At 45.0% G+C, this 13,413-nt stretch overlaps 1 protein-coding gene across 1 annotated transcript in view; it reads left to right on the top strand.

Moving 5' to 3' along the window:
- The first annotated feature begins 1,009 nt into the window (after window positions 1-1,009).
- Window positions 1,010-13,413, top strand: part of GPR19 (G protein-coupled receptor 19) — a 96,590-nt gene continuing 84,186 nt past the window's right edge. Inside the window, exon 1 of the mRNA XM_069228025.1 lies at window positions 1,010-1,424. The gene's annotated coding sequence lies outside the window, so the exon portion shown is untranslated. The remainder of the gene's footprint in view (window positions 1,425-13,413) is intronic.

The raw sequence follows: 13,413 nt of genomic DNA, 5'->3' as shown, positions 1-13,413 counted from the left end.
AGAAACCTTCTTCATCACGGGCATAGTAATATTTCAACTGCTCAAGGTATATTCCGCTAGCTTGCTGTATTGCATGTATTGACAAACGTTCACTGTTGTTCTGTAACTAGTTGTAGCTAGTTTGTTCCATCATCTCCTGCATGATTTCAGCCACTCTAGCTGAATCAATAGTCATGCACTGGGATAGTGCTTAGGTGGTAAGGCCATATAACGATTGATAAATCTGTTCTCCGATTTGCCGAAATTGTATTCTGTTTACTCACACCATATTGGAACTGTGCTCTCAATCTATTCCTATGGAACATTTCACTTAAATTCGGTGGTGAGCCAGAGAACTCTGGAGACTTTTCCGGAGCTAGTAAGAATGTTGTCCAATTTTTTTACTGGTTTGCTACTCATTTGGGACTGATATTTTTTGACTTTGCTTATGCTCCTTCATTGCCCTTTTAAAGACAGTCTTCTTGGCAATGAATTCGTGCATCTGCACTTACAATTTCTGTATTGTACCTTATGAATTTATGTAACAAATATTTCAATTTTTTAAAAATCTTGACCTAAAACTCACTCACTTCCTTAGTCTGTCCTTACCTAATGATTTTGTGACATGCTGTATGGTGCCTTGTCATGCTACACATTGCCTCATAAAATGAGGTTTAACAGCGTCCCAGACGGATCCACCTGTGGTGTCGTTTTTGGGTGTGAGATTTTAGGGATGCCGCGCCAACACTTTATACAGTGGGACAGGGTGTGTGTTCCTTGTCTACAATAGTCGGATGGACAAGAAAAGGCTCATTTGCTATATACACTTTATGCTTCAAGAAAAAACGCGCCATGGGCATTTCAACATGCTATGTCACAAATAAAGAATGTGTGTTCGGCCTGGGGAAAAGCTACGCTGCTTCCTTATCTATAGCCCCCAGTGGATCTCCACAGGCTGTTTCCCGTGTTTGCTACAGGTGCCGTCTACCTTAAGTGCCAACAGAGGAGTACATTTGGGGAGTGCCAGGTATGCAAACAGACAGGATGAAAGAAGGGGCTCCTCGCTCCAGCCCCGTCCGCGCCGGATGTCAGGGCTCTGCTCACTGAGGGGAAGCGTAACCTGGTAACCGGCGGCGGCCGTGCGCATGGTACGGCCCAAAGCAGCCTCCCCCCTCCGCGCCGCAGTGGTTCTGCCCGCTGCCCCCACAGAGCGGCGGCATCACGAGGACCCGGGTGCTGGGGCGCGCGCCCTGCCTCCTGTCGCGACATGGGCCTGCCAATCGTGATCTGCTCGGCTGAAAGGACCTGAGTCGGAGGGAGACCCGGGCACCGATGGCCCAGCGGAGCCGCGGTGAGGCAACGCGGATACCTGGGGTCCGGAGGAGCGGCGCGCAGCCCGGAGCCGGGGGCCCCGTCCACGCAGCAGCCCCGCGGGGACCACTGAGGCAAGCGGCGGGGGGTCGGGGAAGCGGGCTGTGATGTGCGGGGGAAGTCCACGCAGAGCGACCTGCAGCCCGGGGCTCTCGCTGCTCCAGCCTCTTGTAATCACGATTTAGGGGGACTCGCTTAACATCCGACTCTCCGATTTTAAAATCACGCAGTTGCTGTAGCCTCCTAATTACCCCAGGCACCCCTGACCCCCAAAGAGGACGGGGTAGGTGATGGGGTGCTGCGCTGAAGGGTGGCCGTGGATCTCTGCTGTGCAGCAGGGAAGGGCGCCCAGAGCTCTCCCAGCCTTCACTTCACAGTGCCCCCGCCACCAGCTTGTTCTCTTTATTTTCATGCATTTGTGCTCTCCTGTCGTAGCTCCTTATAAACAGGTGTGTAATTATGCACCTTCCCCTGAATCGGGTCACTCACCGGCCGCAGGGGCCTGTGTTACGCCCCCCCCCCCCCCGGCGAAGCGTATGTAAATATCACATAGCATAAACCCTGAAGAAACGAAGCACTGGCATAATGGATGGTACTAACATAAAACGCATTTTAGAAACCTTGGAAAGATGCAAGACCGTGACACCGCTGGCAATCATGGCAGTGCCAGTGCTAGAGAAGTTATGCAAAGATCCTTGTAGCAGCATATACCCCCAGCTCACTGATTAGAAGAGGTGTTCCGTCTACTGTGCATCACACAATGTGATGGGAGGAATTCTTGCAATAAGTTTAACTACTGTCAGTCACTTGGGATGGCATTCCAATCCATTTACTTTTGCTCACCATGCCACTTTACTGTGCACCCAGCTATGTGCATAGCAGTCTTGACCAGCGGTGCTCTGCTCAGAAAGCGCCGTGGGCGAATCCAAATTTGGCGCCCCCTCCCTCTCTTCCCCTTTGATTGCCATATGTCTTGAAAGTTTGAGAGGAGTAAGAGAACGGCGAGGGGTGCAATATTAAGGATCGCCGTAGAATGGGAAAAAAACTGACAAGGGCACCAGAAGCATTCGGCAGCCTTTTTGGGAGGGGGGTAGAGTTTAAACACACTTTAGTTTACACCAAATTTAGAGGGAAGCTGCTGCAGGGAAACTCCAGCGCCCCCCTTGGAGGTCTGCGTCCTGGGCGTGGGTCCAGTTCGCACATGCGAAGGGTCGCCATGATCTTGATCCTGCTCCAGTATGATCATCCTAGCCCTAACTGTCAGCCATTCCTTCCAGGACTCCAGCTTTTCTTCATCCCCTTGTTCCTTTTGCAGCTCTTAAGAGTAGGCAGGGGAAGTTTGTTGCTTTGGTCATTGGCCTGTACTCTTCGTAATTGCTGTTCAGTGTTGTCTATAAGGACAGTAACAAAGGTAGGCCTCTGCAGTTTCCTAGTAGCCAACCAGCTACTCACCAGTAGAGCAGAACTGAGTAACCCATCCAGGCCAGGCGTTTTCTTTGCATCCTGAGACGAGTGGGACTTAGTCTTGATTATCCCATTTCAAAATCAGGATTACAAGCACCAAAATACAGTGCTATGATCCTGGACTGTACGAGTTACTCACGTCTGCACATAGGGAACTGACGACTCCTCTCATAGGTGTTGTTATTAAGACCCCAAAGCCCAACTCAGTGGTATTGGGGTCTTACTTGTGTCAGAGATATGTAATTGGCTGATTCTGAGTGGACTATAATTTGAACCTGCGATATGCCCAAACCCCTGTCAAGCGCGCAGGACCATGTGATCTGTTTTATTGGCTTAAGTCGCTGTGCGCCTAGGGTGCCACGGACTGAAGATGCTGTGGCATGCCTTCTGGAGAAGGCTCCCTCTGCACTCACACTTCGGAGATCTCAAGGCGGCACTGCACTGAGCATCATAATGGCGAGAGCACGTCACTTGTTGTGCTCGGTGCGCCCTGTTTGCGCGTCTGGACCACTGCAATGTTGTGTCTGCTTGAGGGCTCTGTGTACGTGGCGTCGGGGCGGCTGAGGCTGCATGGCTGAGAACCTTTTTGTGTGGCAGGCGAGTGTCTGTCTGGAGAGACCTGTGCCCTTGCTGAAGGGGTCTTTACATGATGGTGTCTATGGGAGTATCTCGGTGAAGGAATGGCCTTTGCAGGTCGTTACTGGGGCATGCTGACGTGGTACCTGACGCTATGTGCGCACAGGCTTTGCGTCGTTTAGGGGTCTGATGAAGTCGAGGGTGGGGGTCCGTTTTGGTGCCACTGTTTGTGAAGATAGTTGAGGTACGTGACCATAATTGTTGGTTTGTGTGTACTTTACGTGGCGTCTTTGGGGTTGTGCGAGTCAGGTTGTTAGTGGGCATGCAGTTGCAGTTTGTTAGTCTATATCGGTCCATCTCTTACCAGGTGAGAGGATTCCTACGCAAACTTTCTCATTGCTTCACTTTCGGTTTTACTAATCTGACTTTTGCACTGAATAGCAGACCTCTGAACTTTCCCAGTTCCACGCGCGAGTAGCTCATCCAGTCTGTTTTTGTTTCACGCTGCAATTTGTAGCCCTATTTAACCAATTATGCCTGCACAAGATGAACTACTCGCGCATAGAATGGGACATTGAGATTTCTGTTATAGTTTTTCCACGCGTTCCTCACATCACCAGCCTCATACATTTTAACAGCATCCATTGAGCTCATACTTCTTTGGCTAATTCATCATCAATACATATGCTAGTGAGATCTTGCAATCTTTCATAGAAATGGTGAAAAGGTTTGTTTTCTCTTGTTTGTGCTTGGCGCAAAACAAATCTTTTGTAGTCTGGATTTAACTGTGGGTTAAAGTTTGCCTCTATTGTTGCCACCACCGGGTTGTAGTTGGATAGGTTTCCAGTATGGGGTAGGTTCAGGCATAATTTTATTATCTCTTTTCCTGTGTAGTGCAGAAGTAGGGAGCTTTTCAGTTTGGCATTAGCCTCCCTCGTGGCTACGAAGTTATTGTTGAGGCAGCCCAGCTACAAGCCCACTGGAAAGATGGGCCAATGAATGGCAGAAACCATTGCACTAATGCCATATCCGGTAGAGGACCAGTAGCATCCGGTACAGGAGAATGCACTGGAGTGGGGCTGTTGCCTCCTTGGTTCCTGCCATCCTTAATAGTACAACCTGCACCTTGGGGAAATATGTCATCTTCAATAATTCCCATCTCTGTGGAGTGCCTGATAGTTTTACAGTAGTTTGGGGTAGGCAGAAAAACTTGGTGCCTCGACTGTCTACTCCGCTTCTCAGGAAAGGGCTACTGCACTGAGTTCAGGTGTGTGCTCATTCATTATCGCTATTAATGTTTCTTGCTGAACTCTCGAAATGGGGCCACGTTTTGATCTCATCTGTGGGCTGTGCTAATGCAAGTTATGAGGTGGTCAGTCCTAATGTGATTTTATGCTTCATATATTTGGTAATTATTTTCTTTCATTGTTGAACTTGAATTGTTGCACCGACTCAGACATGTCTGTTTAGCTTCTTTGGGATCCCTGCACTCTGTGATGTGGTAAGCAGAGCCTGATTGCGCCATGCACCAACAATGTCAGACTAGGGATCAAGCACAGCGGTTGTCTGCAGCATCACGCTCACCAATAGTGAGTTGAGGGGGTAATTGCAAAGATGATTTCCTATGCTTTTGGGCTCTGGGTGGGATTAGGCTGGTACACACCAGTTCCCTGTTTATCGCCTGTATGGCGACTTTGTGCATACATGTGCAAGTGCTAGGTGGTACTCTGCAACTACCAGCATCTCTCTTACAGCGAGTTGGCCTCTTATCTCAAGACAGCTACAGCACTTTCTGGTGGTTCAGGACCCAAGTCCAGAGCACAGCTCCTAGTGATCAGACAACTTGACAGAAGACACTGCAAGGCAGACCTTCCTCTGGGAATTTAATGTGGCAATCTCTTTTATCCTGCAGGCAGTTCCTCCTTCTCTAGGCAGTCTTCAGCTGGCCTTGTATGGCTCTGCCTCAGATTTGTGGCTTACTTGAAAACAAGACTGTCAATCAAAATTCGTTGCTCTGGCACATAATAGCCTTCTTTCCTATGCTAATGTGTTGTGTATGGCACAAGAACCTTGGGTAGCCAACCCTGGGTTTCTACCGATTGTTATCTCTGGCTGGCAGACCAGTTGTACATTTAATCTGTCCTTTCAGTTTTGGGTTGTTGGAGAGTTTCACACAGTGTGTCCCACCCATATTTGCTGAATTGCAAAATCATCATGGAGATAGGATGGAGGTGGATATGCCCTAACAGGAGAGATGGATGACAAAGGCACAACTGAGAGAGTGATGTTTCAACTGCTATACAAATCAGCGTGCAGTAACACTTCTTGGGAAGGAGACAGGGTTTGCCTTTGCACTTCTTCAAAGACCTGGCTCACTTTAAATGGGAGGTCTCTGGAATATCCCAGGGCTTTCCCTCAATCAGCATCTATGCTAAGCAGGCCCATCTCTAGTGGTTTTGTCAGCCATCTACAAACAGTTCGAAGTTGAAGGTATTCCCCCGATAAAGTGAAGCACAACACACACTCTATGCTCACCTTATCTCATTCATGCAGAGAAAGCATGCTCTCTCCATTCATGTGGCACCTGGATGGAAGTAAGGACCTGCCTGAAGGGGACTAGACAGACCTTTTAAAACAAAGGCCTTTGGGCATCTGAGAAGGTTACAGCTAAAAAGAGTGAATCAATTTTCCTATAAGTAAATGTTGTCACCACTTTGTTGTCCCTTCGAGCCCAGTGAGAGGATCATAGTCTTTCTCTAAAGAAAGAATGCACTTTTAGTGCCCTCCATGACATCAGACCTGCAGTCTAAGACCCCCCAGTAAACCTGTCTGATCGTTGAATTTACAGAGAAAAAACCTACAAAGACATACTGTGATTTTCCTGGCAGTGTAGCCCAGAACAGGGGAGCATAATGTACAGAGCCATGCAGAGGAAATTTTTGCCCCAACACCTGTTTATCTCACATTTTGTAACTTATTTTTATGGAGCTAGCATGGACATATTACTTGCCTGTTGTAAAAACCGGGCTAATTAGCTATATCCTCTGTAATGTGGTTGGCCTCCCTTTTATGTTTCTGGTGCAGTCATTGTAGTAGTGCAGCTTTTGTGCATATTTGTGACTATAAGTGAGCGAGACCCTGCCATGCATGAAAGGGATGCACAGTATTTCCTACAGCTCCCCACTTTATTAATGTAATAAGACAATTTTGGACATTATACAAGGCAAAGTAAAATTCCATGGTGCTGATGATGGAAGGAAATGTATCATATTAAGAGTACAATATTACCTTCAATAAATCTAATTCTCACATATGTCTGTAGTCGCAGAAGATGAACTTAGGGACAGGGGTAGGTGTTTAAGCCACAGCTATGCACTGTGTCAACTGGCCTATCTGGGCCTTTATCTTAAATTTCTGTAAACCAAAGCCATTGACTTACCCAAAAGACCATGTCTGCTCCCTTACTTGGCAAGACCCTTCCTGTATAATCTCCTAAGATTCTTCTGCAACTCGTAGTAGATGGCTAATCCCCTAGTATGTTGTGATGTGCAGTATCACAAGTATATAATGATTAAAACAATCTCACAGGTGTCCTTATGTGGCACTAACATTTTTAGGTCTCACCTGCCAGACATCTCTCAGGTTGCTAAAGACTTATTTTTAGCTTAGAAGAATTTGCAGTGGATTTGCAGCCATTCCATTGCTTACCATCAGTTGACTTTACTGTCATTCCTATTTGCTTACTCCTTATTTGATGACTTTCCCTGTACCATCTTGCCATCTTGTGTTTGACCCCCCTTTCGAGCATAGCCTCTTTACCATCCCTTTGCCTGGTTGGGTTGTAAACTTCCTCTGTTCCGTCTTGCTTAACTTCTATTTCTGTTCAGTCAACCACTCCATGAGAGTGCTATGTTTTCAGTTCTCTCCCTGATGTGCTTTTGCCTATCCCTGGCCCCGTGCTCTGTGTTGCACTTACCCTTGTGTGCTTACCCTACACTCAGTGTTACTCTCTTCCTCTTGTGCCTTTTCCCTGCAAACCCCTCTTCCACGGTGCTCTAAGTTGCTCTCCCTTGTGTGCTTATCCTCCCCTGAAAACACTATGTGATTCTCCTTGTTTGCTTTCCTCTCCAAACTCCTCTCTCCCCAATGCTTCATATTACTTGCTTCTAAAAGTGCCTCTCTCCCTAAAAAAAATAAAAATCCTATGAGCGTCATGTTGCTCTCCCCCTTGTGTGACATCCCTGGCTTCATGTTTCTCCCTCCGATATGTGCTTCTCTCCCGCACAACCCTCATCCCCTTGCTCGGTGTTGGCCTCCCTCTGTACTTGTCTGTGCCAGAAAACACCCTTATGTGTTCCATGTTGCTTTTACTCTCGTGTTGCCATGTACTGCCTGTTGCTTTCTCCCTAGTGCACTCTCTCTGGAAACTCCCCGTCCTTGTGCTCCATGTTGATCTCTCCCGTGTATGCTTCTTCTCCATGAAAACACTCTCCGCCTCCATGATCTGCGTCGTGCTCTCGCTCGTTCGCTTCCCCACTGTGCAAATGTGATTCATGCCCCTCCGCAGTCCATGTTGATCTGTCCATCCTGTGCTGCCCCCTCCCCCGTCCTTTCCCCCATTCCCAAACATCTTGTAAAAGTAAATAGATCCAAAATCCGAGACCAATTGGCTTTGCCAATGCTCATTGGACTACTGTTTTTCCATCTAGGGCCTTGTACCTTGTTTTCACAACAGTAGATTGTTGTCCTCCAGCCCCCCTTATCATGTCGCACCGTTTAACCTAAACAGTCCCTTTCATCTCTTGTAGCCCACTCTTTCCTTTGAATCAGTCAGTGCCTGTCACTACAAGAAACTGCCCGACTGCTTTATGTCAAACAGCATCCCTGCTGGTGAAACTTCAGTGGCATGCACAATCCGATAGCTTAGCTGCTCAAACGAGGGATCAGAGGCCTGATGCTGCGGCAGTATTAGCAATGTTTAAAAAAATGTATAATTTATGCCTACAGCATGTCTTTGTAGCAGACGGTTTGATATCTGTACTGAATGATAGACTTTTAGGGAACACCATAGTGATTGCATTGCCCTGTCTGCTGGGAATAAGTGTTGTATTTTGCAGCTCAGCTCAAAAGTAAAACATGAGGAGAATATTTTGCATAATGGTATTGAAACTTCCTGTTTCAGGCCAATTTAGTATCTTGCACAGTTTTTACAAGTTTCTTACCCCGCCACAAAATACTGAGTATTCAAATATTGTGGAAACTCAAGTATTGACTGTACATGTGATCTAAGGAACCGCTGTGAAATGCAGAAATAGACAGCAGTTTATTGATAATGCCATGTATTGGAAACATTTATTAATGCTACCTCTTTTACTACAACTGATATACACTAGCATTTGTATGTGTGTATATCTATCTTTCTATCCATATATCTGACTATAGCCGTGAAATAAAGAATTAAGGAAAATGATTCACAGCTCCCAAAGCACTTTGCAGAACATAACCATTGTCAGGGCTACTAAGATTATGTGTCATTGTCGCGTAGGTTCTCATTATCCTAATGAGACTACTGGTTTCGGGTGGCAGAATTACCTGTACCGCGGGGACTGAGTCTGAACCCACACCATGTGACACCTATCGGCCTAATCCAGGTTTGCTCCGGCTAACTAGCAGTGCCTCATCTCCACCCAAGAGCAGGGATGACTAGGGCAACCGGGCGTATGATGTAACTGACTCCTCAGGGAAATCGTGGTCACTCAGATCTCATCCGTTTCTCTCAGTTACATTAGTCTCACATATGCAAGGACAGTCGGAGGCAGAGTATAGTTCAATAAGGTTTCATGGAAGTAACTGCATCTTAGATAATAAAGCGTATATTGCAATAACTAGGTCAATGAAACACAATAAGATTAAAATTGTGACAAGGAGAGTAAAACACAAGAATAAAACTACCACATTGTCAGTAGAGTTTACAAAGATAGTTCCTACATAAGCTATGTTAGACAACAGCATGTTAAGCTCTAATTCTGCCCTTCGCGTTCTCCCTGGGAAAACATCATCCCTCATACCTGAGCAAGAGGTCTGTAGTCTACATAAGCAGCTGTAGCAAAGCAATTGGTAATCAGCATACAGTTGTGGTCATCTGGCTGGAATCTCCCTCTAATGTACATGGGTCAAAGTAGTGTTTTTATAATAAAACAGCTGATGTTCCAAGAAAGGATCGCCACGTAAGAATGTGTATGTTTCTGTGAACATTGGAGACAAAGCGTACCACTTTTGCCGGAAACCTATCTTACTGCAGCCTTGAGAATAGCACAGAGTTGTCCTAGGCGAAGAACAGCTAGATAGAGAAAATAAAACAAGACCGCAAATGTTGCTAATGTTAAAATAATATAACAAAGCTAAAATAAAACATATCTAGATTAAAGTGCACAGTGGCAGGCATATATATATTTATTTTTATATATATATATATTCTACTAAAATTCATCCTAAGGCATATGTATGGGAATGTCAATAATGACAAGTTAAAAGACACTTGAGCATGTTTTTAAAAGGACAATTTAAAATATTAATTGTGGCGTCAAGAAAAGGCCGAATTTCATAAGTCAGTCATTCTTAAAGTCGCCAATTGAAGACAGGAAATCTTCCACTTTGGTAGGTGGTAAAGTTGGAAGTTCATCGCCAAGGAAAACCAAGGAGCATTCGTGTTCCAAAGCCTGAGCTCCAGCTGAGGCAGCAGCATTCAGTGGTGAGCCACATAATCCACAAAGGGCAACCCATTAACAGCTTCCTGTAGCAAACGCATCCTCAATGCGCATGTCTGGTAATGAGCCCTCAGCGACAACATCAAAAGATCAGCGTCCAATGAAAGCAAGCGCTGTGTAGAAAGACAAACTTTCAGTGCACATTCGAAAGGGCACCAGAGGCACCGAAACACGGAATGCACACACTGCAAAACCGGTCTGAATGACAGAGACCAGTCGCACTCCAATTGCTCCAGTAGTAGTGCTCCAAAGTACTGCATCATGCGTTCACGACATAGCTGCGCTGGTGGAAGCTCTTTCAGTCCTCCTTGTTGTAACGGGACAGTCATTGTGCATAAAAAGTAGCAATAGCAAGATGCCACCTATGATAGCCAAAGTTACTGGAAATCCCCTGAAAATACTGGAAAATATTAAGTGAATGGCTGAAGGTATTAAGCCAAATATAGAGGAGAAGGTGTGAAAGAAACCAGAACCCGCAGCCTTAAAGAAATTTGCGATTCCATTGGTACTGGACACATTAAATATCCTTCCCACGAGCTCACCAAAGTGTCTTGGAAAGTTAGCACTTAAAAGGGACTGTTTCTCTGTGGATGACCTCGCAACCTGAAGCGCATAGGTCTCGCATGCAGATATAAGCGCCACATGTTTTTGAAACAATAAAACCTTGAGTCTGCTCAACAAAATTTACATTTGAAGTAGCGATATGGGGCCAAATCTCAGCTACTTCCCTCTGTCATGAAGGAGGAAAAAGTACATTCCTGCAGCATGTAACTACTTTGGAGACCGAAACGACACAAACTATTCCGGCTCGCATCCCATAACAGCTCTCACTATAAAGGAGCACATAGCTGCCATTCGAGAGCACCTGGAACGCAGGTCTAATCAAGGGGACTGGGACTCCCTGCAGATAACAAGCCAAGTTCGCTGCCGAATCGTTGCACGCCCTGTGCAAGGACAGCTGTTTGCAAACCATCGAATGGCTGACAGAAGTCTCGCATTCACTCCAGCTAAGAATGACCTCTGTCATGCTACTGAGACATATGTACAAGAAGGGTAACCCCCACACCTTGTGTATGTAACTATATCCTGGCTTTTCATATCTGCCCACTGGAATGTGTTTTAAACAGGACTTGAATTGAAGTGTTTAAATAGGCAGATTGATGACCCCATGTATTAACCACTCAGCCGATGGTATTTCAACCACAGTGAAAGGCAACTTTTCTAATTTCTCAATATTTAACATGACATAAGTCGCTTCTTTTTTAGCCATTAGTTGTTGTTGCGTTATATTAAATGTGAAAAATATGTCCCTCGCACTGATGTGTTGCTAGGGAACGCGAGCTGCCTTCAGTGTTTGTAGTGTCGAACCTAACTGCATAATGGATCTTAGTTGACTCTGTCAATGGTGTAAAGAGGACATGTTGCTCTGTACTATGTCTTGTGCAGAGGAGACGATGTTGTTTAAGGTGTATATCCGGTCGGTCAGGGTATTAATCCCATTATCTACTACAGACAATGCCGTCTGTAAATTTTCCTTATTGATTTTCCTTAACCGGGCAGCAGCTTCTTGTTGAGACAGCTTCCAAATGTCATTATAGACTGCATATAAGAAGTGCTTTGTTGTTTTCTGGGGCCTAACAGGAAATCCTGTAAGTCAGTATTATTACACAGGAGACTGAGGTGTTCTTTAACAGCATCTAGTGAGGAACTCTTCAACCACTCTGGCATAGTTTCCCTTCAGTGTATGCTGTCACTATACCCGCGTGTTCAGATGACACATAGCAAGGGTCAGGCCTACATGTTCTAGAACTCCTGTGGTGGTTACAAAACGTTTATGACGCCCATTGGTATCTGTTGGCCACAATAACCACCCACCAGGGCGTGAAAGTGAAACATTAAATGTGCCGTTTTGGACCCTTTCATCGAGCTGATCATCTGTAGCATCAATAAACTTTTGCCATTTATAAAATTTTGCGTGGGCAGGAATACTGGGCCCATTCAAATCCTTAATTTTTGCTGTTTCTGTTGTACAGTTTCATTTAAAAATATCATTTGAACAGGTATCAGGCATGCTCTAAATAAAGCTTCCTTTCCCCTTATTTGCCAATTTTTTGTTCCCCACACACTTTGTAAGTCAGTCAACTTCAGCCAATATTCTTTGCCTTCAATAGCCAACCGGGAAACTTGAATAAATGAATTTTTTATCTGTCAATAATATTTGTACATTTTTCATAAATGGTAATTTCAAATAATAAAACTCAGCATTTTTAACATTGTGCTCGGAAAATATGCAAATTTTCCAGAATATATTTTAAAACTTCCTTTTGGAGGAGTTGGACAATGTTTCCATTGTGTATAATTAAAGATAGTTTTCGGGGTACTTGCTCTGTGAATGAAATGGTGTCCATAATAATTATAGCAGAACATGCCACCATAATTCTCTTTGGATTGGTAAACATCCTCACTTTCAAATACAGTAAAATACTGCAACTCAATCATCATAGAATCAACTGTTTTTACATCCTAGTCATCAGAAACAACTCGAGGTATAATTATATCATTCATAGAAAGTTTAAACACATATAGTAATTGAATGACCTCCGTCGGGCTGTATATATCAAATGTGACTTTATCCCAAACAATCCCATCAGGAATTGGTATAGCAGAAATGTTACAGTAAGAAAAGTCTCAGCGGACCTTGTGAGACGAAAAATGGGGTTTTAGGACCTCATCCACCAGTTCAACTGTTGACCGTTCAGGAAGGTAATGACCATGTATTTGTAGAAAGAAAACAATAACAAAGCCAGCCCAAAGGAGGAAAGCTAATATAATCAAGGAAAGCCACAGATAGTTCCATGGGAAAACAAAGTAATTTGTTTTGAGCCAAAATATCAGCTTATGTGTTTTTTTATAGTTCAGCTGTAGAGGAGGCAGATGAGTCTGAAAAGGTGTCAGTAATGTTGGCAAAATATCCAGAAGCAGTTTGTGCAAAAACCACCCGCGTGGTTCGTAATAGACAATGTCATCTGTCTGTGTAGAATTTGAGACTGATTGTTCAACATTTTCTGTGTTGCTTGTTCTAAGAGAAGCTAGTGGAACTAATGAAAGATAATTTTCCACCCTCCGCAAGCTCGGAGAGGTGTCTGCATTGCTGCTCAAAACTTGTAGGAGGACATCTTGACCAGTAGTGAGAGTGATACGGATACTACTGGTGTTCCTCTCGGTCTGCTGTGCAGGATCGGCCATATGGTGTAAC

This window comes from Pleurodeles waltl, chromosome 4_1, assembly GCF_031143425.1.
Source record: "Pleurodeles waltl isolate 20211129_DDA chromosome 4_1, aPleWal1.hap1.20221129, whole genome shotgun sequence".
NCBI lineage: Eukaryota > Metazoa > Chordata > Amphibia > Caudata > Salamandridae > Pleurodeles > Pleurodeles waltl.
The sequence above is the reverse complement of the archived record's forward strand: the minus strand, read 5'-3'. Positions and strand labels throughout refer to the sequence as shown.